General features: G+C 37.7%; 1 long non-coding RNA gene across 1 annotated transcript in view; it reads left to right on the forward strand.

The window, feature by feature from the left end:
• The window catches only part of LOC127381032 (uncharacterized), a 44,463-nt gene extending 22,471 nt beyond the window's left edge, over positions 1 to 21,992 (forward strand). The window contains exon 3 of the long non-coding RNA XR_007888636.1: positions 15,192 to 21,992. This is a non-coding gene — a long non-coding RNA (uncharacterized LOC127381032). The remainder of the gene's footprint in view (positions 1 to 15,191) is intronic.
• The last annotated feature ends 3,205 nt before the right edge of the window (positions 21,993 to 25,197 follow it).

Genomic DNA, 25,197 nt, shown 5'->3' on the forward strand with positions numbered 1-25,197 from the left:
CTCAGTGTTAAGCAGGCAAAGTCCCATCAACATGCCCCAGTTGCAAATAAAATAGAAACTGAGTAAAGGTTTTGAAGTCTGTCTTGTTTCTTTACATGTAATTAACTGAACTCTTAATATATCACTATGTCTCAGTAAACTGCTTTGTGTTTCTAATTACGTGGTCTGAAATGATTACAGTGTATTTTAAAAATGCACACTCTACAACAAACCAGCTAAGAAAATTTGGCATAGTTTCAGGATTTCCTAGGCAAACACTTGCCAAACCTGTTGTTAGATCCAAAGTTGTAATTTAAAAATAAGCCTACAAGGTATCTGGAAAAAGATCCCTCTTTCCTTCCTTCTGCTCCATCTCCTGCTCCCTTATAAGGAAATCATTTTACCTTATCAAAACAGAACAGTTACTGACATTTGTCTCCTGGTAAGAAAAGTATCCCTGGTACGTTTAGATTTTAGATTTGACTAGTGCATATTCTTGTTAAAGAAAAAATTTACCTTCATCAAGAATGTTAATGTCCAAATTCTTCAATCAGATAAACGTATGTAACTCCATACTGAAATTAAGGAAGTACCTGAGGCCAAAACCTGCCCCCAAATTAGCATTTTAATAATTGTAATACTGTGTAATCCATTGCCTGCCAAGAGACAGAAATGGCCCATCCTACACAACAAATTCACAGACGTGTAATGCACTGAACAAAGTGTATGCAACTTCTTTTATTAAAATTAATCAATCCAATATTATGGTGCATTTGTACGGTACTGGAAATCTCTTATTTGCACATGTAGGATCTGTTGTGTTTCCACATCTGCTAGGATCTGCAATTGTTTCCATATTATCACCCCAAACACAGTTTTGAACACTGGGAACCTTAATTAAAATGGAAATCTGTCTTTCTCTCAAAGGAGCTGTAAGAATATAATTCCATGTGTTCGTTTTTGCTCTCACCTTCTGATATTTCCTTCTTACCTCGCCTAGTTTTCCTTAAGTCACAAACTGCTTCATACAATCAATGAATGAGTCAGGCTGAATTAAATTAAGATGCAGAACCAAGTATCACCCGCCTACGCAGACACTACAGCCCTTATCAGGTTTCCTTTCCAGCAATTTTAATTACCTTGAATTACCTTGAATTCACAGATAAAAGGAAATGTAACAGAAAGAGCCAATCGATCCCTACCAATCTCTAATAACTAGGGGTTAGTAAAACTTACTATCACTACAGCACAGCCCTAACTAATAAAGTGGCAAAACATACAACAAGAGCTAAGTTTCCAAAATCCCAGGTCTAAGTGCTTAAGAATTTTTTAGGTGTGTTTACAGTGAGAACGTTTTGTTGTTGCCATTGACTTACATACACAACTATAATATATAGAAACACATGCACACTCAGTTTGGCTAAGAGTGTGAAAAATGCTATTGCCATAAAGTTGAGAGGTGAGGATGTATATTCAGTACAATTCACCAATTCTTCCAGTTGTATGTAAAATTTAATATCAAAAACATTTCAGGGAAGAGCAAAGAACAGGAATTCTTTGCAGCAGTAGGTGTAGATTTCAAAATATTTTCTTCAATCCAAGTCAGAAAAAAATATTCACATTCTGAGACTCCTTACAGAAGAAAATTCAAAGAAAGAAGAAAATCTAACCAGATGTTACTCCTCAGATTTGATTCTTTCTTTGATTAATCTTGACTTTTAATAATGGCAGTTAAACTGCAGCAGGATAATCACTGCCTTAAGCTTGACATTAGGTTTTAAAGGATTATTTATCTTATCTAAGCTTAAAGTCTCTCAGTATACCTTTATGATAATAAACAAATATTAGCTGTACTTGTTAATTGCAGAGTTTTAAGCAAAACCATCCTCTAGCCTAGTGCAGTGGGATCTCAGTCTTCAGCAAGGCGCTATATATCTCTATGGTCACAACAGATTAACATTTAGAATTAAAATGTAGTTAAAGTAATATGGTTACAGAACAACAGTGAGGCCACTGTCAGCAGAGATAATAATCAATAATTTCTTTAAAATGTCTGCTTCTCCAAAGATTAAACTTTGTCAATACTGTTCACGACTGACCATAACAGTAGTTCATGTCATTATTGCATCTGACATCAGTGTCCAGAGAATAAATAGGCTCCATAAAGATTGCGTTACCCCATATTCAAAACCTTGTCACTGTTTATGGCCGTAATCTTCAGTCAATAAAGATATTATTTTTCTAATGCAAAACATGGTTGTTGTGAGAGAGATTTATTTTGGGACCTCAGTCTTAAGTCTGTTTGGAATTGCAGACTGATTTAGATGACGTATAAACAGTATTCAAGAAAGGAAAAGACAGAACATTATGTTTTTTCACTTGGCCTTCCTGCAATTCTTCAAAGCTTTTCACAGGGTTGCTTTTCTAAAATGTATCCTAACATGGAAACATTATACAAATAAAGCTTTCATAACTGTCAACATCTGAATTTGTTTTTCAGGAGGAATATTTCCAATACATTTTCACTCTGAGAAAAAACAATAGTGCTCTCCCTCCTGGTGATTTTCATTTAAAATGTAGCTCTCATCTCAAACATTCATGTTCACCTGATTAGAACATCATAACCATTTTTATTGTAAATGAAAGATCCTGCAGGTGAAAATCCCTGCAATTATTCTTCCCTGTTGGTAACCAGATTGGCCTCGTTGAAGTCCAGGAGGTGCATGTTTCCTTTTTAAGGCTGGATGCAGGAAGTCACCTTTGTATAAACAGCCAGTAAGAGATGGTGTTTTGGTATGTGCCTCTGACCTGCATAATTTTTGTTTTTCTCTTGTCTTGTTACCATTGCTACCTCTTGGGAGAGTAGCATCATGAAATCTTGCCTTCCAGCTTTCCTTCAGAGTTTTGCATCACAGATGCTCCTTCCTATCCACCTGTTGAGTAGCCAAATCGAATTAGCATCCCAGACTGACTCCCTCCTTTACTTTTTCAGTTGCAAACTCTGGCAAGCTGCTGGAGTGTAAGAGGTGTGATGAAGACTGCCTGGCATTTTTATGTCTGTCTTCCTGGTTCCTCTGTGCAGGAAGCACCTTTAGCCACCAACAGAAGAGACAGAGGATCAGGAGGGTCTCCCTCCAGATTTTTTGTTTTGTTTTGTTTTGCTCAGTTGTACAGCTGAAGCTTCAAGAGAGAGTTTTTGAGATACTTACTAAGGCTGCATACTTGCACAGTGTCATATACAGCCAGCAGATCAAGCAGGCCCAGAAGGCAATTTGGGAACAAATCTCTTAAGACAGGTATTCTGAGGAGATTCTGTTAACTAGTAGGTAACAATGAATTTCATGCTAATTTATGTAAAAAAAATCAATGGAAAGAATTTTAGTAGTTTCTGTAACAGGTGAAAGTGCCTGTTGATGTAGAGTTCCTTACAATAGGAAAGAGCCATATTTGCAAGGGTTTTTTTTTCCTTTAAAGAAAGTACTTAAAACTACTTAAAAATTACTTATACATATAAAAGAAGTTATAGCATTATTTCTGCTAAACTTGTATGTAATGTTAGTAAATGCTATTATATCTCAAATGCCTACATGAACTTTCAGATTGTGCCCAGTCTAGCATATATCCAGTTTTACATCTGCTTCTTACAGGAACTGTACCACATTTACATATGTAGCATGTTATAAGTTGTTAATAGAATAGATATTTTGTGCTCCTTCTAAAAAAGTAATATGGAGAACATAAAAGAAGGATTTCTTTCTCAGAATAAAATATTTTGTTCTGGGCAACACGATACATAATTCTTGTCAACACTCAGTATCATTTAAGGTCTGTTTAAAAAGCACTAAAACTGAACTACTGGAACTAATTTACTCAGTAAGACTTTAATGACTTTGTTCTTAAGTGAAGTGAGGAAAGTTGTTATTTTATTACTATTCATTTTAGTCAACAAGTATAAGCAAAAATGAAAGAATATGATCGTTACTAAGGACAAATATAGGTATGACCATGAAACATTTAATTTTATTTTACATTCTAGAGAACACTTACTGTCAAGAATAAGCTATTTAAGATGGATCATTTGTTTTATACATTCTCAGAAGGAAGAACTATTGTCAAGATTTAAAACTCAAGTCCTGACAAAGCCAACTACGCATGGTTTTGCTGTAGCATTAACTTTCTTTAAGGGTCCAATTCAAATCTTGTTGAAGTCAATAGAAATATTTCAATTGTCTTGAAGAGAGTTGGGTTCACAGCCCCCATACAGTAAAACAATCACCAAGAGACTAGCTGGCACTGTTCCGATCATGCCAGTGTGCACATTAAACTAACTTAAAACATCTGTCCAGTAGGTGGCATATGAGATCTCATCGTCTGAAACGTAAATAAAGCAATGGCGTGTCGCCACCAACACAGGAAAATGGTATTTCACCAGTTAGGTCTTAAAGGCCACTATCAACTAATAACTGTCTACAGGCAGCAACCAATGTGGTCTTTTTATTAGTTTTTATTTAATTAGCATTATTAGGTTCACATTTCCATGTTGAAAAGAACTCATCTTTATGAATAGCATGGTTATAAAATATTCATCCAGCTTGTTAAAAATAGTTTTAATTTTTCAGTTTTTCCATTACTTAATGTTTATTACTAATGTCAGCACACTTGGGCTTATAATGGGGTGGCAGTCCTTCCCAAGTCCTCTTTCCAAACATCGGAGGGAGGACTTTTTCTCATTCTCCCTGACAGAATTTTAGTCTACTTAGAGGTTATTAGTGATGCATCATTCCCTAGAAGCCCCCTTCCATTCCTATATGCATTGCTTCCTATGGAGATCCGCACTGAAACTTTAATTTCAACCTCATGCCACATGCAATAATGCCACTGAAAGAAATCTGGGATTGCCCTTGAAAGGGCTGCTTGGGAATCCACCATTCCTATTCAAGTCCTCTTTGTATCACTAACTGTTCTTTATTTTGATATGATAGGTAATGTAGCAGTGACTTAATACCACATCACCACATAAGACTAAACACCACTTTGTGCAACTACAATACCTGAAAGAACTTAAAAATATCTTAATTACCCCACACACAAAGATTAAAGGAAGGAAGACAGTCCCAGGAATAGGGATGCTGCTTATTATAATCATGCTTCAGGATTACTTTTGGTTATTAAAGTCCTTTTCAGCTAGGGATGTTGCAGAGGATTGAAGTTGCTCATTGTTTGCCTTATTACCTTTAGCAAAACATCTGAGGAGCAGGAACACTGAGTTTGCTCTCCAGATCTAGCCTTCAGGTTTGTGGCACACATAATCTTTGCATGGTAAAAGTTCAGGCTGTATCCTGAACACTAATTGGTTTGGGCTCCAGCATCAAAGTTGGTGGTGTACTTGAAAATATTTCATTAATCTAATCTCCTGATTTTGGGGATATTACAATGTTTTTTTATGTCTAGGATTTGCATCTATACTGTTAAGCATGTATGGATCTCAGCATATTCTCAAGAACAAACTTTCCCATAACTCACACCACAAACCTTTAAGTTAATACCGAGGCGTTATTTCACCATGAGTGCCAGGAGGTGGGAAACTCTCGCTATGTGGAGAAACGCTGATTATACTCAGTGGCTTTTTGTAGGCCGAGCGTTTGTTCAGGCAGCCTGCCTGGCCTGCTCCCAGGCAAAATCAATCTCAGTATTGGTTCAGCAGCTAGTATGGGGAGATAGTTTTCCTTTATAACGGTGCAGATTATTTAAAACCAAGCTGTGAGTGGGCTGTGTACAAAAGTATTGATGGAAAATTTGTGGGACGTGTGGCCTAGTGCGCGCATGTGTGCAGTCAAATGCACTTTTCAATTTGTAGTCTAGACGTGGCCTTATGGCTTGGATTTGGAAATACTGCATCTCACAGAGATGAAAGTAGGGTTTAATACCCTAAGGCAGATGGGTTGGAATGTGGAGAAAACCTAATAATGCAGGTTACTTTAAAGTCTGCAGTATGACTGTGGTCAATCCTCCTCTTTTAAATGGGGAGGGGGGAATTTAATCTCATCAAAATTTGGCAGGTACAATTCAAGATAAATAGTTTGAATCTCTAGTGACTGTGGTTTGGAAAGAAAATTAAGCTTCTAATAAATTTTGGTAAATTTTCTTTCTGAATGTTCTGCTAAACACAAATTTTCTCTTGGAGGCAGCTGTAATAGTAGAATATTTTACATTTATAAAGTGCTTTTGATCCTGAAAATTCCCAACAGACTTTGCAAACTGCATTCATACAAAATCACCTAAATGTGACTAAGCTGCATGGGGAGAAACAACCAGACATAGAGGAACAGCACGTAACTTAGACCATGGAATTTTTTGCCAAAAACACTAGACTGAAATTATATCAATATTGAAAGAATAATAGGGGGGGTTTTATCTACGTGAAATAGCCTAAACCCTGGATTTCCAAAATACTAAGTTGACTGTATACTTTACCAGTCCACTAAATACCTGGGTAGGTAGAAACTGTCAGATTATTTGATTTGGACTGGAATAGTAGTATCTAGGGTGTCTTCAAAATAATGCTCAGTGTTATTTCCTTGCCAGACATATTTGGATATTAGTTCCAGCTCTCCATGTTTTGCATACAGATGAGATAGTTGTTGGGTACAAAGCCTTAAACAAAGCTGCAGACAAGCAAAAGCACTTTCCTACAAGAGGGTGATGAAATTAATTTTATTAGCAATCACTTGCCAAACTGGTATGCTATGTTAAAAACAGAAAATATTCAACATATCAGTAATTTTGAAAGAAAAAAGAACACTGCATGCAAGCATCTAATGCAAGCAATAGTATTAGGTGAATGCATATGTTAAGATGGTGAGCTGTTCCATGACAGGGGAAATAAACTGGGGGATACAGGGAGTGTTCTTTTTTTTTTTTAGTTTTCAAAACTGTCATATAATATTATATTTTGGCATCAAGCATGTTAAAAGATCCAAAAATGCTCAATACAAGTTAGAACTCAGATGTCTACTTCTTTAGAAGAAAGAACTCTCATTGAGTTCAACTGAAATTGTGTGTAAGTGAGACAGGATCTAGCTTGCTGAAGAGCTGCTGCATCATTCACTTAAATGCTGTTAGCTAAGGCTGGAAAAGTAATGGACTTAGTACATAGTACTTCAGATATTAAATCAAATTGAAACTGCATGTTTATACATTGAGACAAAAGTCTCAACAAAATAAAAATTTCTACCACCAGAAGAATCAGACTACACGGATTCCTGTTTTATGTACTCCATGCTGCCTCACTCCTGCCAAAGGGCTAGTCCTTATCCAAGCATTTTAAGTAAATTATCAATAGAACACTATGGGCAAAGCACAACTCATATGGTACAGATAATGAACATGTATATAAAACATTTTCAAATGTACATTTTCTTTTTTCCTTTGTAATTGTAAACTATAGTTTACACACTTCCCAATTTTTGATATGAGTTTTTGAAAGGATTCTTTTAAAATTGGACCATTTAAAATTTTAAATAAATTACAACAATTGATGTTGTTTCTCGGGACCTATTGTAAATGAATTTATTTTTTTTTTCTTTTCCACACAGAGTCTACTGGCCAAGTTGTATGTTGTTCTGTGCCACAGGCTCTAAAGTCTTTTACACAATATTCCTTTGTTTCAAGGATAACTGTTTAGAAAAACAGAATAAAAATACTGTGTGTTTATAAATGTATGGAATGCAATTTTCTTCTAGTTCCTGAGGTTGCATTTGCAGCAAAAACATAAAAAAAAAGGAAAACTGATTGTGGCTGAAGTCTTTAAATGAGCCAAGGAAAATCAGCTGTCCACTTTAGTTGATTCACAAGAATGTTTTAGTTTCTATCAGCTTTACATTTGTTTGTAAAAGGCAGTCACTACAGCAAGGCTTATGGAAGGCACCAAAAAATCATGCAGATGATTCATTCTAAAGGCTATGGATATGGCAAAGTATTTGATGCAAACATTAAAAGTATTTAAAAGTTATTTTTAACCTTTTTTTTTTTTTTTAATTGGAACAGTAATCAGAGCATAGACTCAATTTTATTTTCCCAAAGCTTTTTTAACATTAGAAGGCCAGTGGAGACTGGTGGATGATTATATACAATACATCCAGGTACTTTTGTACTGAACTTGATAACCTGTATTTCACTAAAAGATGTGTTTTGGAAGGGCACTGAAATGTGAAGGAAGACTTCAGCAGATGAAGAATCCATCTTTTCTGCTACTTTGGACATTCACCCTTGCCATTAAAATGTTTGTCTTACCTATCATCTGAAAGTTTGGGCTTTCATTTTTTTGGCTGCAAAAACATTTCTCACCTAGAATAATACTCCGTACTTTCCCTTGTATAGGTACTGGCACACTAGGTTTCAGTAATCTAAGACTTCTATTTCTCTCTCTTTTGTCACTGTTTGGTCTCTCCATTAGCTACCAAGCTGCTCAGCCATACACAAAACGAGTTATTTTGTCTCTAAGAATATGGTATGGGACCTACTATACAGAGAGTACAAAACATCAAGGCATTCATGGCTATCTAATTCAAGAACAGTGCTGTCAAATTATCAGCAGTATCAAAGTGAAGAATTTCTAAATAAAAACAATTATATGTGTCCTTACCTTTTACAAGCTTCTATTCATCAGGCAAATAGATGAAAAACTGATTAGTTGAGGTGTACCCCCCTCACCCCTGTTTTTTTTGACTAACAAATATTATATAACAACAAGTGTGCCAGTGTGCAACTGGTTGATGATTTTTCATTGGATGTTGGCCAGTTGTACCTCTGCATAGTCCAGTTATGCATCCTCTCTAGAAACATCTTACAGTAGAAATTCCAGAACCATTAGACTGATTTCACTGAAGTGTACTTGTTTATGAATAAGAAATACAGAAAATTGTCTTTTCTTCTAAAGCTAGACACAAATCAGGAGGTTGGGGCTTTCACAGACATGAAACTAATGTGTTCCTAGAACTTGTGGGATAAAGGCTGGTATAATTTGATGTGAACTGGGGGCAAGATTACATGTTCAGGCGAGTACTGTGGTTTCAGACCAAAATTTCCATCCCCTAGAGGTATACTTCTCTATTTCATCAGGGCAAAATCTGCAGAAGGCCTTAGCAATTATACTGATGCCCCACATAGCAGCAGACTGCTACAGTCCAGGTGCATACCAAGGAATAAAGGCAGTCAGTGCTGACATTTTAAACCACTTAAGGTTACATATAATTAATTATTTTTATTAATAAACAAGGATTAAATATAAAGATTGGGAACTAATTAGAAAATTGGACACAGAATACAGTGAATAAAAAGATGGAGCATACTATTAAATAGGGTTCCAAATAGCTACACATCATTACTATTCACTTTTATATCAAATTATGAGTTCTGCTTCAACCATTTAATAGAAATATATGACTTAAAGCCAAAAGAAGCCCGAGTTCTTGGGGTTTTTGCTGTTTGTGTAACTGTTACTTATTTGTCATTCTGGGCTAGTTCTCCACAGATGAGGTCACTCCCCACAAATCATGCTACTTGAGAAGTGGCTAAAAAGATGGATGAGGTCAAGGCACAGAGCTGTGCTGAGGAAATGTCTGCTGAAGGACTGATATACACAGAGCAGGAGCAGAGGGAACGCACAGAGCAGTGAAGCCATTTCCTGAACCATGGTCACTCCAGAAGCTTCCTCTTCATCCAAATCAGATGCTGGAAAAGACAGCAGGAAAGGAAACTCTGACACTTTTCACAGTTAACTGAATCAGGCACACCTGATTCAGGCACAGGCACACCTGTGAGTGTGGAATCTACATAGTATGGGGTCAACCTTTCTTTACCCATGATTATGTATCTCCTTGTCCAACAGAGAAAGGGCCTGTAGGCAACAGTTCTCATACTGCAGAGGAAAGAGGAAGTAGTAGGAGAGAGTATCTTGTTGAGAGCAGTGGCAAAGGTGAGGGGAAAACTTTGCAAACCAAATCAAAATGTTGAGCACTGTAGTTCTTACTAACTCAAGAGGATATGGTTAGGCACTTGGTACAACTGAGAATTAGACCATTTATTTATGAACCAGCTTTAGACTCCTAATTTTGAAAAAAGTATTGGAAGTGTTGGCTTAAATATCAGGAATTTATGAAGTGTTTAGTCCAGATGGTATAATAGCCTATTGCCACAAACTCTTTCAGTTTAGTCAACAGATGCATAATGAATGACACACTACAGGAAGAACAGATTCTATTTTTATTTTCTATTTGCTTTTCCCATCTTATTATTCTGCTAGTAAAGAATGTAAAGTGATATTGTATCCTTTCTAAACACAGAACCAAATTCCACTCAAATACACACGTGTAGCCCTATTCAGTAAAAAGAACTTAAATTTTAAAAAAATCCCCGGTCCTCATGGGGAATCACAACCACCCCAATATCTGTTGGAGGGACAACACAGCAGTGCATAATCAATCCAGGAACTTTCTGGAATGTGTTGATGATAATTTCCTTCCTCAAGTGATAGAGGAGCTAATGAGGAGAGGTGCCGTGCTGGACCTTGTTCTCATCAACAAGGAGAGGCTGGTGGGGAACTTGAAGGGCAGCCTTGACTGCAGTGACCATGATATGCTGGAGTTGAAGATCCTTATGGCAGCAAGGAAGGTGGATAGCAAGCTTGCTACCCTGAACTTAAGGAGAACAGGCTTCAGACTCTTCAGGGATCTGCTTGGTAAAGTACCATGGGATAAAGCCCTGGAGGGAAAAGGAGCCCAAGAAAGCTAGTTAATATTCAAGGATCACTTCTTCCAAACTCTGGAGTGATACATCCCAACAAAGACGAATTCAGGCAAAAAAAGCCAGGAGGCCTGCAGGGATGAACAGGTTGTTCCTGCACACACTTAGACCTGAGGGAACCGATGGATGAAGTTGCTAAGCCACTACCCATCATATTTGAGAAATCGTGGCAGTGTGGTGAAGTTCCCACTGACTGGAAAAGGGGAAACATAACCCCCAACTTTAGCAAGGGAATAAAGAAGACCCAGGGAACTACAGGGCAGTCAGTCACAGGGCACTCCTGTGCCTGGAAAGATCATGGAGCAGGTCTTCCTGGAAACTATGCTAAGGCACATGGAAAATAAGAAGATGATTGGAGACAGCCAACACGGCTTCACTAATGGTAAATCATGCCTGAAAAATTCGGTGGCTTCTATGACAGGGCTACAGCATTGGTGGGTAAGGGAAGATCAACTGATGTAATCTACCTGGACTTGTGCAAAGCATTTTATACTGTCCCACATGACATCCTTGTCTCTAAACTGGGGAGACATGGACTTGGCAAATATATAAGGAATTGGCTGGAGGGTCACAAAGAGCTGTGGTCAAGGGCTCAATGTCCAAGTGGAGATTAGTGATCCCTGATGTTCCTCAGGGGTCAGTACTGGGACTGGGGCTGTTTAACATCAAGTTTGCAGATGGCACCAAGCTGTGTGGTGTGGTCAGCATGCTGGAGGGAAGGGAGGCCATCCAGAGGTTCCTTGACAGGCTTCAGAGTTGGTACCATGTGAATATCCTGAAGTTCAACAAGGCCAAGTGCAAGGTCCTGCGCATGGGTCAAGGCACAAATACATGCTGAGAGGAGAAGGGATTGAGAACAGCCCTGAGGAGAAGGACTTGGGGGTGCTGGTTGTTGAAAAGCTCAACATGAGCCAGCAACATACACTTGCAGCCCAGAAAACCAATCATGTCCCAGCCTGCATCAAAAGAAGAATGGCGAGCAGGTCGAGGGAGGTAATTCTCCCGCTCTATTCTGCTCTCATAAGACCCCACCTGGAGTACTGTGTCCAGTTCTGGGATCCCCAAGATAAGGACATGGAGCTGTTGGAGCGGGTTCAGAGGAGGGCCATAAAGATGATCAGAGGACTGGAGCATCTCTCCTATGAAGACAGGCTAAAAGAGTTGGGATTGTGCAGCCTGGAGAAGAGATGGCTCCTACTAGCAGCCTTCCTATACCTGAAGGAGGCCTAGAGGAAAGCTGAAGAGTGACTATTTACAAGGGCAGGTAATGATAGGATGAGCAGTAAGGGTTACAAACTGGAAGAGGGTAGATATAGATTAGACATTAGAAAGAACTTCTTTATTGTCAGGATGGTGAGACACTGGCACAGGTTGCCCAGAGAAGCTGTGGATACCCCCTCCCTGGCAGTGTTCAAGGCCAGATTGGACAGGGTTTTGAGCAACCTGGTTGAGTGGGAGGTGTTGCTTCCCATGCAGGGTGTTGGAACAAGATGATCTTTAAGGTCCCTTCCAACCCAAACCATTCTATGATTCTATTACTCATCTTCTGGCTTTCTGTGAGGTTTTTTTTGTCTGTCACGTTTCCTTTCCCTATTGTTGCTATGAACTCCATGGGGTACCATAAGTGAAGTTTCACCAGAAGTCTCCATTGTAAGATCTTTCTTTCGTGCTGTCTTTTGTCCTGGCAGGAGATAAACCATCTCCTTCACTTTGTCTGGGACACAGATGGGTATGGGCAACATTCTTCCACTATTGAGTCATTAATCAAAAGGATCTATTTTTCCACTTTTTAGTGGCCTCCTTTTTTCAAAATTTTGTCATTGAGTAAGACTATTGAATATCTTCTATTTATATAAGCCTGATCTTTTCCTAAACCAGCTTGAATTTATTAGTTTAGTGTCAATACTCTCTAAACCATGCAGTTTTTCTACACTTCTAATAAAATAGGAACACTTGAGAGCTTCCTGCCTCCACGGCTCATGAAAAGATGGAAATGGGCAAAATGTAATGGAGCAATAAAGAGCACCATTGACCATTATTTTTTTCCAGATATAGCATTTTGATAAAATGTAAAATTTGTCTGTGAGCATTCAAGTATTGAAAAATATTTGTGAGTCTCAAAAATCCAGTGTTGGTATCTGTGAAATAGATGTAGAACCGTTTCTCATTCTTTCAGACAGCTTCTAAAGGATATGTTGTGGGACACCATCTGGTGGATAAATGTAGTTAAAGCAAATATTTATATTTGCAAACAAGTTTTGGTTTGTTCTATGAGTTTATATTTGCTCAGTTTCCCTAGCTTTATCTACCACCCTTAGTCTCTTACTTAAGGAAGGTTAGAAGTACTCGAAGTAACCAAAACTGTGAAAGACCCTTGTGCTTAAACTACTAAAATTTAACAAATTTTGAATGTTGATGATATCCATGACTGCATTTCGCCATTAGCATTTTAGCATGTGCATCTGGAGTATTTATCATGCTTTTATTCACATCACAAAGCAATCTCAAAGCATAGGAACTAGGTTGCTTTTGGATGAGATCAAAATAGAAGATATGCTTCAAAGCACACCTAATGCTCTCCAGCCACAGGACCAAGCTAGAAACACTCCTATGTAACCCTTCCTGAAATGTACAGTATGGATGTTAAGCTCTCCATACAAACTCTTTTCATGCCACAAATCCTTTCCTGTTAGCCTGCACTACATACTGATGTAGACATCATTTGTGTGGCTCACCTGAACCTACCTGTAGAGCAGAGACTACCTAGATGGGCTTTATGAGTCTGACTGGAAACTTCAGTCCAGCCAGCAAAGTGAACTTCAAAATAGAAACACAGATGGGACAGGTTCTGGTACACTTGAAAATTTGTTACATGGATCCAAGTTATGTAATGTAGTAGCTAAGTAAAAAGCTTGGATCAAAACTTTTCTCCTTAGTCAAACAAAGTCCAGAATGATTAATTTTCAGAACATGGTTTTATTTATTGGGGCTTTTTTATCCCCTTTTTGTAATAGGATTACTGTCTTGTGAGATTTCCTCAGAAGCAGGGCATTCTACTGAATTTCTTAGCATTTTGAAGACAGCATTACTGATATGTATGTTACAGATTTGCTTGAAAAATTCATTTTGTGTGCTACTTTCCTATTTCTCATGAAGCAAACAAATAGAAATGTAAGGTGTATTTTTTAAAATTTAAAAAAAAAAAGGAGACAGGAATTGCATCTGTGTGTAATTATAGCTGATGTGCTACAAATTTACAAATCCTTTGTGAGCTCATCCTCAACAAAACCTCACACAATCATCCCCTTTTTTTGCCAATAAAATGAGTTTTGTAGCCTGGACTTTTCTACATCATAAATGTAAAAATACAGCAGTGTGTTGGGAAATATTATCAGCAGACTATATTTCTGATGAGCTATAAAGCATTGCTGTGTGCTCATTTCTAAGTTAAGCTTGGCTGTAAATTTGTAAGCACATACAACCAAGTAGGTACTTTCATCTTACATATAGAATATTAATATATGAATATAGAATCTTAAAATATACAAGCTCTCTATTTAAAACAAAGTAACCACAAATTATTACGAGTCAGAAAGCAGCAGTATTTCTGTAAAAAGCGAACATAATTTACTAAAATTGTTTTTACTAGGCACACCCAATTTTCACTTTCATGAGGCCAAGATAAGTAACACTGATTTCATAAGTTATTTTAACAACAAACTTAACTATTCAAGTTTCATAGTCACTTTTAGGATTAGTAATGCCTATCAGATTGATGCTTACACTTAAAATTAGCTCTTAATTTTATTTTAAGAATGTAAGAAAGGCTCTACAGGGTCAGACCAAGGGTCTTTCCAACTGAGTTTTCTGTCTTTAGCAGAGGCAACAGGAGAGGCTATTCTCAGAGACTAACAAGTCCAGCTGTTTTCAGAGGTCCATTCCTCTTTCCCTTCCCATGATTTACCATTGTTGTGTTAGACATGCCAGAGGTACATCCCTACACTATGGTGATATTATCCATCTATTTTTCTAATCCCTTTTTATACCTGTTGACACAGTTTGCCTCTACAATCTTATCTGACAATGAGTGCCTGAAGTCCTCTACGTTGTGTTTAAAGAAATGCTTTATCTGTATTAAGCTGATGTTCTATTATTTTGATTAAGTATTTTATTAAGTATCTCAAGCTTTTAGTCTCTCCTCATAAGGTAGCTGCTCAGTCTCTCACTCAAATTGTCCTTAGAGCTATGTGTTGTTACACAGAATGCAAAGACATTTTTAAACGCCCCTCAGCAAATTCTGGGATCCAGTTGCCACACTGGTGAAGAGAAAACTCAAGGTTTCTATATTATCAATCAGATAGTTAATTTTCTAGTAAGACAGATTACTTCTCTTTATTGCTTCTTCACAGAATCACAGAATCGTCACAGTTGGAAAAGACCTCTAAGATCACCAAGTCCAACTATCAACCCGGAAAAAACCCACCATGCCCACTACAGCATGTCCTGAAGTGCCACATCTACACATTATTTGAAAACCTCCAGAGATGGTGACTCAGCCACCTCCCTGAGTAGCCTGTTCCAGTGCCTGTACTCTTTGAGTAAAGAAATTCTTCCTAATTCCTAAGGGCTCAAAAAAATTAATTCTGGAGAATATGCTTTGATTTTCCTCCTTACTAATTTCAACCTAGTTTTTTATACATAATGCTATTCATCAACTTCAAATTATAATTTTGAGGAGTACCTTATTTTTGTTATAGCTGTTCTTCAGTAACTTACACTTTCCTCCAGTGTGCTATTTGGTTATTCCTTTAATACATTTACCTATCTACAGCTCTTTTAATTATGTTAGACTCTTCTGGAATGTCTTTAAAGTTTTCCTCAAAGACTCTGAATCATATATATTAATCGCCTTCTCTGACACTCAGTATTTCTCTTGCTCTAGCAAATTAGGCTGAACACAGGTTTTGAAAACTTCTCTTTTCACTTTTGTTTGAGGGATTTTTTTTCAACCTCACGTTAGAGGTTTAATTTTGCATTAGTAAGAAGTATTATGTACAAGTACAGAAGCTTAGGGCCACAGGTAGCTATCTTCTTTTCTCCCAGGAGAAAAATGCAAGCATTGTGCTGACTGCTACTGATTTATAGAACACAAAAGCCTCATTCATTCTCATTTCAAGGTCATAGCTATGTGATCTTCTTGACAAGTTTGAACAACTTGCAGATAAGCATCAAGAAGTCCTCATGAATAACAATGACTAAACTGTCAAGACAGTAATAGTATGATTGAAGAGAGCATCCTCTAAATGCAACATGTACTAAGGAATGTGAAGCAAACTTCCATGCCTTACAGTTGTGATAAAATGGTATGTGCCATTTTTAATGTAATGGTGGATTACTGATTGGAAACAAGTATTAAATGAGTGGGTTATTTAGCCAAAAAGAGAGAGGTTTCGACATTTTTAATAAAGCAGAGTGATGTGCAGGAAGCTTAGGGAATATAATCTCTTTCTCTAGCTCCTTTGTTCCTCTGTGGGAGGCCACCGTATAGCATTCAAGGCAATTCCTTGATGCTGCTTAGTTTCACACATGCAGATTGACAGGGTGCACACTTTGGCACAATTTTCTATTTCTGATCAGCATTACAAATAGCAGAGGTGGCAAAGATACAAACAGATCTATACTGGCAGTATAACTAGAGTAATTATTCAGGGATCTGTACTGCAAACACATTTAGTCCTTTACTTTCATGTGGAGTTCAAAAGGCTGTGAAAATCTCCTGGTATGCTGCACAGTTGTTCCATGCTGCACATGTTGATAATAATGTGGTGTGGTACCATGTGAGCCTGAGACAATAAGATACATCCACCAAGGTTCTAAAAAGTGATAAACTGGGTTTATTTAATACCTAGATAAATTTCATTGAAGCAGGACCCATGAAAATTGGATGGTAAAAATTCCCATTCCCAGTATGGCTAGGAATGCCATGTATACTAATTAAGCAAACAGAAACAAGAAACCAGTTTGTATGTATTTTTGAGGTGCATACAATTCACAACAGGACAGGTTTCCAGTCTCAGTGCCAGATAAGCCTAGCCAAAAAGGATAATTGATTGGTTTTATGCACCATTGCACGGTGTCTAAACGCATTCACAATCTATGGTTGACTGCATTTTGAATATTGCCAAAATTAACACACCCCCCTCACTGTTGAACAAGACCATAATATTTATATTGACAATTGAGAACTCTGAGTAATACATAGTCCCATCACGTCTTTTCTATAAAATTGAGATGCTTTTATATCCAAAATAAAAAACAGATTGCGCAGTCCAAATAGTTAGGATTTTGTCAGCATTATTCAATTAAAACTGCTTATTTGTGTAAGTTGTGTCTTTCTCATATAAGTATGAAAATACATTCTCACAGAATGGACTTGGATTCCATTCAACTTCCAGTTTTTCTTGTATGTTCTTATAGGTAGCTATCTGCTCTCTCAAAATGAGATATAAAGGAAGAAGCTGCACAATTAAGAACTTTAAAGACTAACAGTGAAGTCCTGAAGGCAATCAGGGCATTGAGGATAGAGGTGTCATGCTGTGTTGTTGTCAGAAGGGCTCAAAGGCACTTGTCCACACTTGACACACTTGACTATTCTGCAAGGGCTGTGAGGTCTGACTGCCTTGCCGAGGTGACTGAGGATGCTTTGAGGTTGTGAAGCACCATTTTTAATTTTCATGGGAATTGTCTCAGGTACCAGTTCCAAATATTCAGTTGTGTGATTTTTTAAGTTCTATAAGAATTCTCCAGAACTCCTTTCTAACTTTGTTGGAGCTATTTCTAAAATATTAATTGGGACTTCTCTGGTTCTTTTAGGCTGTATGGGAGAAGAACAGGGAAAATTGTTCAGGACATGTTCTTTCCTTTTGGCACACACATTGTATGCCAAAGCTGTTTATGTATGTGGTTAGCACACTAATGGAGAGGGAAAAAAACACCTAACCAAAAAACAAACAAACAAAAAAACAAAACCCCACAAAACAAAACAAAAAAACCTCACAACCAAAAACAACACAAAAAACCCACCAACAAACCAAACTAGAAAGCCATTTGCAATGAATGGCAGTTTAGTTTGTTCTTATTTGTGGTGGGGTTTTTTTGCTAATGATTATTTGGGGGAAAAAAACCAGTATTTAGCTACAATCCCATCTATCCAGGAGTTAAATATTCAGCACTGCTTGCTGGTCACCTAGTGTTAAAAACATCAGATTTACTGGCAGTTATTAATGTTCTCATAGTAGGTGGTTTAGACTGTTCTGAGAGTTAAGATGGTACTGTATCAAAACCTTAGAGATACATATTCAACTTCAGTAAATTCCCAACATGCACTGGCAGACACAGGAAATCTTGTAGAAAACCATCCCACTGCAGATTAGCTGTTATTTTATTCCTGGCCCTACCAAATATTTTAATCAAGGCATTTACATATATAAAGTGTAATTTCAGAAAATCTGCACATTTTTTGTTGTCTTTCAAGCTGAGACTAGATTTAGAAGCTATTCAGACATCGACAGTTATAAGCAAGTGTCTAATGTCAGCTTCCAAAACACCTAGCATAAACCAGGTTTCTCAGTCAATCAGATTACTAAACATTAATTCTTGGGACTTTTAAAACACTTACTAGAACTGCACTTTGTCCCAGAGCACCAAAGGGAAACTGCAATACTGCAGAATTTTTTTACATAGTTTGAGTAATTCCTCTGCAGAGTCCATACTGGATTCAAATTGTGCTCTGCTACGATGACTTGTTACTTGCTCGAGTTCCCTACCACTTGTATAAACATATTCTCAAGTATTCTTCTCCCCAGTACAGTTTTGTGAACTTGGACATGTATCTTTGTTAGTCATGGGGCCAAATACTGCCAATATGTATTGGCATACATACCATGCCTCTGCATATCATTGCAAGATAATAATATGAAAAATGATAGGGTGGGCGTAATAAAAGTTTAGTATGAACATTACAGTGAAATCACCATGTAGAAAAACCTCAAAAGTCAATCACAACTATGTTGTTTTTGAGAATCCTGAAGTTCATTAAGCTGCATCTTCACGAACCTTCTCCAGCCCTTCATCATTTAGTATTACCTGCTCCCTTCTTCTCAGGCATGAAGGCAAGAAAGAAGAAACAGAATCAGAAACAGCTATGAAAGATAACTATTCTATTTTCATTCTGCTGATAATTGGCAGTAACATAACAAATTTATGAATGTGATTATATGAAAGTAAGAGGAAAACAGTGCTCTTGATCTAGGTTTGTTCCAGGCCTAAATCCTATTTCCTCAGCAGGACAGGATTTTAATGGTGGCTTTTGCCATGTACACAGATTCAAGCCAATTGAAAAAGAATCTATTAATTGCCTTTGAAAGACTGCTACAGTGTCCAGATGTCATTTGATCCTAACTCTTTTATTAGCTTTAGCTACTTTTTAGTACCTTTAGCTTAGGTACAGTACTGAGTATATGGTAATCATAAGACAATAAGAAGAGTAGTAACATAGTGTACAAGTAATTAATTCACACAGCTTAGGTCAGTAGAGCTTTAGTAGACTGAACAGAAGTTACAGGATCCCAAAATATCACATCAGTGAGACAGGTAAGTGCAGAAGGCATGAAGAAACAATTTCAGTGCCAGGTAGGCAATAAACATAATTTATCCCATGTTTAGATTAAGAATGCATGATCCATGTTACATAAATTAAGACTTTTTGTATGATCAAGATAATAATTTTCACAGTTGTGGTACTGTGATTGCACTCCTTTTCCCTTGAATCAATGTACCTGCAAGTTCTTACATACGTAAACTGAAATGCTTGTTCAGGCTTTAGTTTTATTTTGTATTTGCATATAATCAATAATTTGCATTTATTTCATATTACAGTATTAATTCACCACAGGATGTGTATTTGCCATGTTACATCTTCATGGTTTTAACTGAACAATTAGGTTATTACACTTTTTTTGTTGTTACTGGGAACACCTGTGCCCTCTAAACACATTCCCTGAACCCTCATGGTTCCACCACGGGTAGTGTTTAAGGGTCAGCAATGGACACAGACCTTCCAAAGTCTGAAGTAATTCATTTAGAACTGCTTTTGTACATCTCTGCTTGGCATAGTGTGGGATCATGGAAATACAGCCCCAATGCCAACATAATAAAAAGACAATGCCAGAAGTTTACATCTGAACATCACCTTTGGCAGCCATCACAACAAAATATTTGAAAATTTAAAGTTAAGGGATTTTTTCAAAATCTGTAGGTTATGAAGCCAGCCCAGTGACAAAGAATTCTCTGAATTAATAAGCACACTTCCATCAGACATCAGTAAGAACAGTATTGACTCCTACAGGTAGAGAGAGCTATGTAAACATCCTTTTAGAAACAGTTATTACTTAAAGACTAAGATGGTCAATTTTGTAAGGGAGCAGTGTTGAAAGTTTTAAACATACATAATATGCTTTTGTGAAAAATACCAATATTAGTAACTTCATTTCAAGTACAGAATACAGAAGTTTTACTTACTGGACTAACAGCAACACTGTTACAGTAACTTCTCCATTAAAATATCTCCCCATGAAGCCTCAGCTTGCACATTATAGAAGACCAAAAATGCCAGTTATCATGTTCCGGGAAGCATGTGTGATCATAGCAATGGAGTTTTTTTTAAAATATACGTTAGGACAGATACAAACCATTGTGGAAGTGCACCTGCCACATTTTTAAACATTAGGATGTAACTTTCTGAGACCAGAGTAATAGGATAATTTGAAGTACTGTTGGTTACATAGCTACAGAAGAGCTGCAACAGGCAAGAATTTCTTTTCTGACTGCTGATCAGACTTGGAAGCTGAACTGCAGGAACACTCCAGCAGGCAGAATGGCCAGAAAATTAAGAGTTGGTTATGTTGAAATGAAATATACATCCAAATGGTGCTGGTAAGACTGAGGATTTATGTATCTGTTGGAACACTTCTCCATCAGGCCTGTCTCATTTCTGGTGATGGTGTTATTTATTCTCCAGGGTAGTGCTCTGATGTCAAATCAGACTGAAGCTGCATTTGAATGAGCTGGTTCATCCCTGTGGTGCAGCCTGCTGGGACAATTCTGCCATAGGCTGTGTGTTGACTATTTTGCCTTCTTCCCTTACACTAATCATTGTGCAATATATACTAATTTATATTACATATAATTCTAGAAAAACAAATAAACTCAAATATCTTGGTTTTAGGCAGTAGTCTAACCATTCAAGTTAATCACTAGCTTAAAATTGAAAGTAGTCTGAACTTGTATTATTTATTGTCAAATAAAAACATTCTCCCAAAATTCTGCTCCAGAACTTGTTAGGGTCACTGTGATGTCATCAGTGTCATCAGCAAGATTAAAAGTATGAGCAAGAGAAGTCATTCAAATGCCTCGCTTTAGACAGTGGGGAATATTCGAAACATCTGCACAGTGCTTGCAGATACCAGACCTATGGGAGAGCTGCACTATTCTGGAGCAATAGCTGGAATGCAGGCGGGATATCCTGCTGATCTTTCCTCAGGCTCCTGGGTTTCACCTGGTAAACACTGATAAAATATTTCCGGTAACCAAAAAAAAAAAACCAACAAACAAAAACCAAACAAAAAGAAAAATGCATTTATCTACAGTATTTTGCACTTACTTCACGCCTTCCCAAGGCAAATTTATTTACAACCTCAAAAGCAAGTTAATTCTACTAGTTTCTATGCAGCATTAGTGTAACACAGGCAGTCTTAAATTTGTCCCAGATAGTTATCTTGTTTTTGATGGATGTTCTCTAGGCATGCAGAACTGTACAAACATGTGAAATGGAAACTAAATCTGCAGTAGGATCTGTTTCTTAGGGGGGGGTGGACTAGATAGCCTCCAAAGATCCCTTCCAACATAAAAAGAGCTGATTCAATAAAATGAAATTTTTAAAAATACCTTTTCTGGAAAACTCATGCAGCACGGTACCTTTGATGATAACTATTTAATTAGAGAATATAGAAAAGGAAAGAAATGCGCAAGCACCATACTGCAGTGGTGCATATTGTGTCTATTAATTCAAAAAAGTGGTGAGTTCTATCTTGCTATTTTATTTTTCATTGTTAAATCTTTTTATCTTTAAATAAATGTGCTATGAAAATGCAGGTGTTGTCAAGGAAATGCATTGGAACACACTTATCAGGGTTCAATAAGACTAAAAAGATGACACTAATATGCAAGCATTTTAAATTATCTGTATGAAAATCAGTTTTACTTAAAATATTTGGGACTTTGTATGAAAGAAAAATCTTACTAGTATAATATATAGAGGAACTAGACCTTCAAAATAGTAATTTTTAGAAAGTATACAGCACTTAAAACCAGAAATCAAATATAAACCCTGAAAAATAAGCAACACAGTTCTAATATTATAGGCAAAGAACAACCAAACTTTTGTGATTAAAAATGTTGTGTATTACACCTTGGGTTTAGCATGCTGCATCTTTCACAGCTACTGAACAGTAAGTTAAGTTACAAAGAGCCATTTTGCTATCAATTTTTCAGTAAAGGCCCATTGAAATAACTGAGGAGTAAAAAAATAATAATTTAAAAATGGTAGAATTCTTTAGCCAATCACCTAATTATTGTCCAAGTGTCGCTTGCTAGATTGTGATAAAACTTACCACCATATTTTCCTCAGAGGGAATGGAGAATGTGGACTGGACTAGAGAACATCAACCAGGGGCTCAGCAATGTGGACAGAGTCAGGTTACATTTTCAAGTAGGTTTAATGTGAACTTCACTATCCAAAGAAAACCTATGTTTTTATAATGTGGTCTCTAAAGTGATACAGTGACAATACCCTCTACCCATGTTGTGGAGTTAAAGCATGGACACGCTCAAATCCATTAGCAGGCCTCTGATTTACTGAAGAATAAAAGGTGTTACTGCATGGGTCAGATGAACTCCTCTCGGCATGTGCAGTTCTAGAGGTTTACAAACTGAATTATCTCCTTTCTGTCCTACCACCTTTATCAGTAGAAATGGAAGATTTGTGGTTCCCCTTATTTTCATGTTCTGTTATTACATACTGTGAGATCGCACTGTCTTGCTGCAACTGCACATCCATGTATAAGCAAATTAAGTTATTTTCAGCACAGAAATATAATGAGGACTTTTTGGAAAAACATGTATAGCAACTAAGTTATTACTCTGAATATCCCAAAGGACAATTGATCATGTATTCATTTATGCACAGCAATCCAGGAATACAATTGCATAGGTGATAGGTTACATATTTTGGAAAAGGACAACACCTAGTAATTGTAAAACATGGTGATAGTTTGTTCTGAATACAAAAACACTCATTTTCTGCCTAAGCTCCTTTAAACTTAGTGGGGATTTTAAGTGTCAACATGCAGACAAAAAAAGGAAAAGAGATTAAATTTATTTAAACAGTCTCTCTTCAGGCATCCAGACTAAGCCTGTAGCTACTAGTTTATTAACAGAAACAAGCACCTCAAAAAACCAAAACCTATCAAAACAAACCTCTACCTAGGCATGTGACACCTTTGTGTTAGAATCATAGAATGTCTTGGGTTGGAAGGGACCTCTAAAGGTCATCTAGTCCAGCCCCCCTACAATAAGCAGGGACATGTCACACTGGAACAGATTGCTCAGAGGCCGATCAAGCCTGACCCTGAATGTCTACAGGGACAGGGCCTCCACCACCTCCCCAGACAACCCCTTTCCAGCGATCCACCCTCATCTTAAAGAACTTTTTCCTAATGTCCAACCTAAATCTACCCTTTTCTTGCTTGAAAGCATTACCCCTTGTCCTATCGTTACATGCCCTTGTGAACTGCTCTGCCCCAGCCTCTGGAAAGTCACTACAAGGTGTGTATCCCTGACCCATCCCTGTCCACTCCCACCCCTCCCCCCAAGCCCAAACTGGCTCCTCTCCCCTCCATCTTCTCTTCTTCAGGCAACAAATGCCTTCAAGGAGGCTCCCGCCCTCTCTCTCTCTCTCCATACTTTAGATTACTGAATTAGCTTGTCATATCATGTTAATTGGACTACTAGGTAAGGCAATTTTATTATTAAAGTTGACTTTTCTTTAACAATCCTCCCACCTTTCACAATTTGAAAGTAGCAGCTTTATTTTGTTGGTTGAAAACACAGCGCTCGAAGGTAAAACGAAAAAAAAAAATACAGATCTGTGTACCAGTTTCTTCTTCTCCAGTACATTTCCTCTTTTTATGTTTTTTAATACCTTAGGGATATATTTAGAAGCTAAAATAAGTAATTAAAAATATTTCTGTTGTCAGCTTTATACTTTTAAGATACCCAGTCTTTCTTATTTGGTTTCTATTTCTTTAAAGCTACCTAGCTGAAATGGAAGCCACCCACACAATTTTTCTAAGAAAATCAGGTTTTTGCAGTGTAACACTTGTACTGCAATATAATACTTACACTGTTCCATTTCTCCATCATACTCAATACATGTAGTTTCAGTGGTCTGAACAAGCAAAGGCAGGCACGTAATTAATTCCACGAGGGACAGTCTAATCATGTATTTGCACACACAGCTCTTGCTCTCTGTGTATCAGCTGCACATAATTTACAATTGCTATTCCTGCTAACTTGAGTACTCTGTGTAAATTAAATTCTAAATAAAGCTCCAGGTTTTTGTTGTAGCTTAATCAAACATTTTCTATTGTCCGACAGGCACACAAGCGTGCACAGGCAGACTGGAAACGGCTTTTTCTATTTTTCAGCTTGTGCTATGCAGTAAAATGGTTATAAAAATAACAACATGGCAACGGCTGCTTGCACATGTGGATATCATAAGCATTTTGTGTTGCTTTACAACCAAGCTCAATTAGCAGCGGGCCCCTTCCAGGAGGGGCCGTGGAAGCCATTTTCTGTGGCACCAACGTGGTTTGCAAGTCGCAAGGAACACATTACGGTGTAGGTCAGTTGAGAAAGTCACACGTTTTGTTGATCCGTGACATACGTACATGCGCATAGGACTTGTGCTTTAAAAGAAACCTAAAACAAATAAAACCAAACCCCAACGAACAAAACCAAAACCCCAAACCCACACAAGGAATGTAGTTTGAAACCACACTTTTTCAGGACTGTGAGGGAACACGACCCAGGAGGCTTCCCAGAGGTAAAGCAGCTCTCCCGCGTTTCCCGGGGCCTCCTGCCCCGGCTGCCCGCTCTGGGGAGAGGCCTCGTTCCCCGTGGGGCTCCTTCCTCCACCACGCAGCCTCGTCCGGGTTACCGCCCCGGTCCGGGTTACCGCCCCGGTCCGGGTTACCGCCCCGGTCCGCGCTGCCCAGCGGAGGCTCCGGCTCCCGCCCC

Source organism: Apus apus, chromosome 2, assembly GCF_020740795.1.
Source record: "Apus apus isolate bApuApu2 chromosome 2, bApuApu2.pri.cur, whole genome shotgun sequence".
Classification (NCBI taxonomy): domain Eukaryota; kingdom Metazoa; phylum Chordata; class Aves; order Apodiformes; family Apodidae; genus Apus; species Apus apus.